Below are 6,022 nucleotides of genomic sequence, written 5' to 3'. Positions count from 1 at the left end.
TCCTGCATCTTCAGGACTGGAGCCCGTGCAGGGCCACAGAGCCCCCTCAGGACCAAGGAGTCCCTCCCAGGGGTGTGGAGCCCTTCTCAGGGTGTGGAACCCTCCCGAGAACATGGATTCCTTCCCTGGGAGACCAGGCCCTCTCAGGACATGGCGTCGTTCCTAAGGAAACGGAGTCCATCCTGGGGAAGCTGAGTCTCCAGATCTTCCCAGCAGCTCAGCAACTCTGGGCTCGGGCTTCCTTCCCAGAGGCAGGATCTGGGCTGTGCTGCGCTGGGAGGGGGATGCAGGACAGATGGGGCTGGGACTGGGGCTGCGGTGGCTGGTATCCTGAGTTGATGCAGGTGGAGTCTGGTGTGTCTCCAATGAAGTATTTGCTGGCTCTGTGCTGCCGTTTTTTTTTCCTGAGGGAAACGGTGTGGGGAGGGGAGGGAAAGAGGGACCTTGAGACAATCAACAGGGGTGACGGAGCCCAGGTGGCATGAGCTGCTGGAGCTACTGTCTGAGGCTTTTGCCCCATTGTGTCAGGCTGCAGCAGCCGGGAGTAGGGAGTTGTGTGAGTGTGTGTGTGTGTACTTGCTGAGATGATTTCAATCAGTGAGACCTCCCTTGTGGTGCCCACACCCAATAGGGAAGGAGGCTAAGGGCTCAGGAAATTGGACTAGCAGGTACAAATCTCAGATGTGCAAGAAATATCACAAGAATGTAACTTCTGTTTTGAGTCTCCATTTTGCCCGAGTGCCAGAAACATAATCTTTTGTCATTTGGGGATTTCTTCTCTTTCCACAAAGGTCACAGCTGAGTCCCGAGGGTCTTATATAATGCCGAGATACTGTGAGGGTGTTTTCCCTGGTCACCAGGGTCCATGTGGCGCCCATGAGATTTCCATCATCCCACCTGGTCCCCAGTTAGTTGTACAAGCAGGCCTTCCCAGAGTGGTTTCTTGTCCCCATCTGTGTAACCCTTTCAGTCCTGAGGCTCTCCACCACTTCTGTGCCACATGCAAAGACTTGTGAGACCTTGGCTACCCAGAAACACCTTGAAGCCATTTCTACCCTGGGGTCCTGCTCTGCATTTTACTGACCAACAATGCATGAGTTGCTCCAGCTTTCACACCCTGCAAACCTGTCCAGGGGCTTGGTCTGGGGAGTGGCGCTCAGGGCCCCTCCCTTTTGGGGCCCTCCTATGCCAATGCTCTCACTACATCCCCTCCTCCTTGCTTTTTCCTCTCCCTAGCTTAGGGAATCTTTCATTAATCTGGAGGTGGGGACACCTACTTTTTCTTACATTTTTCTCCCAAATCTTTTGTTTATGCCTTAAGTCTTTTATGTTCCCTTTAGAGCCTAGGCTTTTGAAACTCAGATGCCAGGGAAACCTCTCTTTGTTCTCTGCTTTCTGCAATCACATCTCTTCCTTCGGGCACTGAGCAGAGTGTGATGTGAGAAGGTCACATCTCACATCACATTCACCAATTGAATGGTGAGAAGGAAGGAGAGGTGTGGGCTAGGTGTCTGTTCCTGTATCAGAAATATTATTCCACACAGATCACTAGGACACATGAGCCCAAATAGCTGGAATTCAGGACACAGTAGAGTACAGAAGGCACTGAAGAGGGAGACAGAGCTGAGACAGACCCCACCCAGCTAGGAGGGATCAGAAGGGGTTTTCTGGAAGCCGGATGGAGTGGAGGGCATTGAGTGAGGATTGAATGAGTTTCCATAATGCCAAGATGTTGGGAGAGTGTTCACTCTGGTCACCAGTGTCCATATCACATTCCTCCCCCGAGATTTCCATCATCCCATCTGGTCCCCAAGCAGGAAAGCACTTAGAACACTTAGTATAGTGCCTAGCCTGCTATGTGGTAAGTCTCCAATGTATGTTAGCTAAAGGTCAGGTGTTTGGACATGGGAGGCAACAGCAAGGGGGAGACACAGGAGCAGGAAAGACTGATCTTTACTGGGGAACTGGGACTAGTTCAGGGCCTCTGGACCTGCAGGGTGTGTGTGTGTGGAGTTAGGACGAAAGCAAGCAGCCAGTGATGAGGCTGGGCAGGTACATGGGGTCTGGCTTTTATCCTAGGGAACTGAGCAATGGCCTCATTGGAGGGATTTAAGCAGGAGAGTAGCGGATCAGATTGTTTTGTTTTGTTTGCGTTATTTTGTCTTTTCAGATAGGTGTTTTGACGGCTGGTGCAGAGGATGGATTTTGGAGAGGATTTGGAGGCTGAAAGTGCAGCAAAACCGATGTTGCACTATTTGAGAGAGAGATGGTGAAGGCGGTGTCAGTGGGAAGGAGGGGACTGATCCGAGAGCCGTTATGAGGTGGATTCTCTGGGACATGGTGACTGCTTGGATGTGTGGGGTGGTGAGGGATGAAAGAAAGCTTATGGTGACTGCCACGTTTCTGGCTTGGTGACTTGGGGCGGGTGTTGGTGCCATTCCCTGAGATGATGACACACCTTTGTGGGGCAGAATGATGAGTTCAGTTGTGGATAGTTTGAGTTTGAGGTGCCTGTGGGATTCCTGGAGGGAGAGGGCCAGCAAGAAGACCATGACAGGCAGAGCAGCTGAACCAGGTCTGGAACCTTGGCCTCCTGGGTCCCAAAGCAGGGGTCCTTTGTTGTCTCCTGACTTGTTCAAGTGACTTCCTGGAATACATGGCCGTGGCCACCAGATACTGCTGCTCTCTGCTCATGTCTGTCCACACATTTGGACTAAACCCCGGACTGTCCACAACTGCGTGGGGCACACCCAGCAGCACAGGATCCAATCCCCAGATGTGACATTGTGAGGGCTTCTGAGGGACAGTTCAGTTCAGTAACCCTCTATCGGGAAAGCTCTGTGGGAGCTGCAGAGACAAGCCAGACCTGGTTGAATCCCACCATCAAGGAGCCCACGTGGTGGTGAAATACCATGGATGCAAAGCAGAATGGGATAGATACCGAGTGAAAGATACCAACAAAGTGCTGTGGGACGTAAAGGAAAGAGAGACTATTCAAAGTGCACCAGGAAAGGCTGTGTGAGAGAGCTGGTGTCTAAGGTGGCTTGGAAAAATAGTCCCAGGTCTCGCCAGAGATCAGCATGAGCGAGACACCAAGGTGTAGGCAGTACAGACACTGTAGCGAGGGGGTCACCGTGTGAAGGGGGTTAGTGGAACATCGGGCTGGAGAAGTGGGGGGCTGGGTTCTGGAGGGCTTGAACTCAACTGAAGAGTTAGGGCTTCATTCTGTGGTTAAGGGGAGCCATCGTAGGTTCTTGAGTGAGGCATCAGCCAGGGTCTGGCCAAAGTAGGACAAACGTGAGTGATATAAGGGGTCTGTTGTAGAGAACAGAGCTGCCGATTGTGGGAGCAGTTGGAGAAGCCTGTGCAAAGCTGGGCCTCTGCACCTGGTGTCGGGCCTGAAGCCGCTCTCGGGGGGCGTGAAGGGGGAGGTGAGGACAGACCGGAGCCCGTGTCTGGGCCCCGCTGCCTTCAGGCTCAGTGACACTGGTGACCTGCAGGAGGAGCTGGCACTCTCTGGCGTGGCGCTACACTCGGCACGGGCCTCCGAGCAGCTGCAGGCGGCGTGGCAGGAGCTGGAGCAGCTGTGCTGACAGCAAGGTGAGCCCCAGGCCGGTGACAGCAAGTGAGGGCTCCCACCACGACGGTGCTGCTTCGCCTTCGCCTCCCATCTCATGCGGATTTCTCTCGTGGTCCACCCGATCCCAGAACCTTACAGGGAAGGAAACTCTGGGAGGCCCGGTTCCACCCTAGTTAGCTCGACCCAGTCCAAAGCCACCACAAGAGAGCTAACCAGCACTCTCCTGGGATGATGAACCTGGCAGCAGCCGGTGAAGGACAGTTGGTTCAAGAAAAGGAAGCTCTAGAAATCTCCAGTAGCCCCTGGGTTGACTGTAGGGTGGGTGGTTGTCACTAGGCTCTTCACAAATTCTTCAGTCCTCCCCCTCCTTCCAGATGTGTGGTAGGTGGGTGTTCCCTCCCCCTCGGTGTCAGCCCTGGTGTGCGCCTTGCCTTGGCCAGTGAGGTGGAAGTGGAAGTAACAGGTCACTTCTGAGCGGAAGCTTTAAGAATCAGCGCAGGCTTTGTCATTTTCTCTTTGCCTTTTGCCACTTGGACCAGCAATGTGCCAGATGGTGGCTGCTTTATCATCCTGAGTCCCAGAGGGATGAAGGCGATGGTGCAGAGCACATCCCCCAGCCAACCTCTGATGGACCTGCAGCGTAAGTGAGAAAAAACCTCTGTGGTTTTAAGCCACTGAAATTTTGAAGTCATGACCAGAGTGTACCCTAGCCTGTCCTGCCTGATAGAGAGCAACAGGAAAAACGGGACATTTCCCTGGAGAGCAGGTCTCCCCTCAGCAGAGCTATGGTGGCAGCTTTCACCTCTGTGTTCCTCAGGCTGTAGATGATGGGGTTCAGCGAGGGTGTCACAACCCCATAGAACAATGCGATAATCTTAGCCAAGTTGGGGTCCTTGGCCTTGGGCTTGAAGTACATGAAGGAGGTGGTCCCATAGAAAACCACCACCACTGTGAGGTGGGCAGAGCAGGTAGAGAAGGCTTTCTTCCAGCCGGCAGCAGAGGGCACCCTTAGGATGGCAGCAAGGATGAAAACAGGACAGGCAGATGAGCCGCAACGGGGCCAGCGTCACGACAGTAGTGGCCACCATTGTTAGCAGCGCGTTTAGAGAGATGTCCCCACAGGCTAGTTTCAGCACTGCCAAGATCTCACAGAAGTGGTTGATGACATTGTGGCCACAGAAGGGGAGGCTCCAGGTGAGAGTGGATTGCAGCAGGGAGTTGGCAAAGCCTGTCCTCCAGCTCAGTGCCGCCATCCACACGCACGTCTGCCTGCTCATGAGCTCTGAGTACTGAAGCGGCTGGCAGATGGCCACGTGACGGTCACACGCCATCACGGCCAGGATCGGGCACTCCGTGGAGCCCAGTGCCAGGGTCAGGAACATCTGCAGGGTGCAGCCAGGGAAGGAGATGGTGCTTTGGGTTTCCAGGGAATTGACCAACATGAGAGGCACAAAGGAGGATGTGCCACAGATATCCATGAGGGAGAGGTTGCTGAGGAAGAAGTACACGGGGCTGTGCAGGCAGGGGTCCAGCATGTTCAGCCCGATGAGGAGGGCGTTCCCCAGCACTATCACGGAGTAGATGCCCAGGCAGAGTACAAACAGTACCATCTCTAGGTTGTGGTGCTCGTGTAGCCCCAGCAGGACATACTCTTACACGGCCGTCTGGCTGGCCCCATCCATGTCATTCTCCCTCCTTTCCCATCTGGACCACACGGGTGTTGGAAAAAGCACCAGCTGGCCTGGGAGCCAAGCAACCTGGATGTATGACCTGGGGCGGGTCAGCCCTCCCTCTGGAATTTAGTCTCACCATCTGTATAATAAGAGAGTGGACTTCAGGTCTGCAAGCCGGCCCTCTCAGCTCTGCAGTTCTGGTGTAACTTAGGGGAGGCGGGACCCATTCTAATCCCCTAGGCTCATCTGTCTTCTCCCCAGGGTGGGCTCAGGGGAGACGATAGGGTAGGGTTCACGTTTCAGGTGCTCCTTTGGAATCTAAAGCGTTCTTGCCTGTTAAGAGGAAGCATCATTTCTAGGTTATGACTTCATACGGCTGAATTATGCCCATAGTGTTTCGGATTCATTCACTCACTGAATATTTGTTGAATGCCTACTCTGTGCTAGGTATTGTTTAGGTGCTGGGGCTATAGTTGTATGAAAAATAAGTGGATAAAAAGATGCCGCACCTGTCACAAGTGCTGCCCCTCTTTCTTAAGAGATGAGCTCGGGGAGGGAGGTGGGTGATGAGTGATGCTCACTTAGCGTTCCTTTGGGCACAAAGGTTGAACATTTCCACTCCATAGGATGTGTAAGCCTTATTCTGGCCATTCCTCCTTAAGGAATCACAGACCATCCATTGATTTTTAAAAGAACATACAAGAACATACATATCCCAATAGAGCCACTGGTCACAGCATTTAACCCTGGTCCTGAAAACCAAGTGACT

The 6,022-nt window shown here is 53.4% G+C and overlaps 1 pseudogene across 1 annotated transcript; it reads right to left on the bottom strand.

The window, feature by feature from the left end:
* Positions 1 to 4,286: 4,286 nt before the first annotated feature.
* On the bottom strand, positions 4,287 to 5,262 carry LOC309963789 (olfactory receptor 13C7-like; annotated as a pseudogene). Its single transcript has one exon. The product of its transcript is annotated as an olfactory receptor 13C7-like (transcript).
* Positions 5,263 to 6,022: the final 760 nt, after the last annotated feature.

This window comes from Leucopleurus acutus (genome assembly GCF_964270905.1).
Source record: "Leucopleurus acutus genome assembly, chromosome: 7".
Classification (NCBI taxonomy): domain Eukaryota; kingdom Metazoa; phylum Chordata; class Mammalia; order Artiodactyla; family Delphinidae; genus Leucopleurus; species Leucopleurus acutus.
The sequence above is the reverse complement of the archived record's forward strand: the minus strand, read 5'-3'. Positions and strand labels throughout refer to the sequence as shown.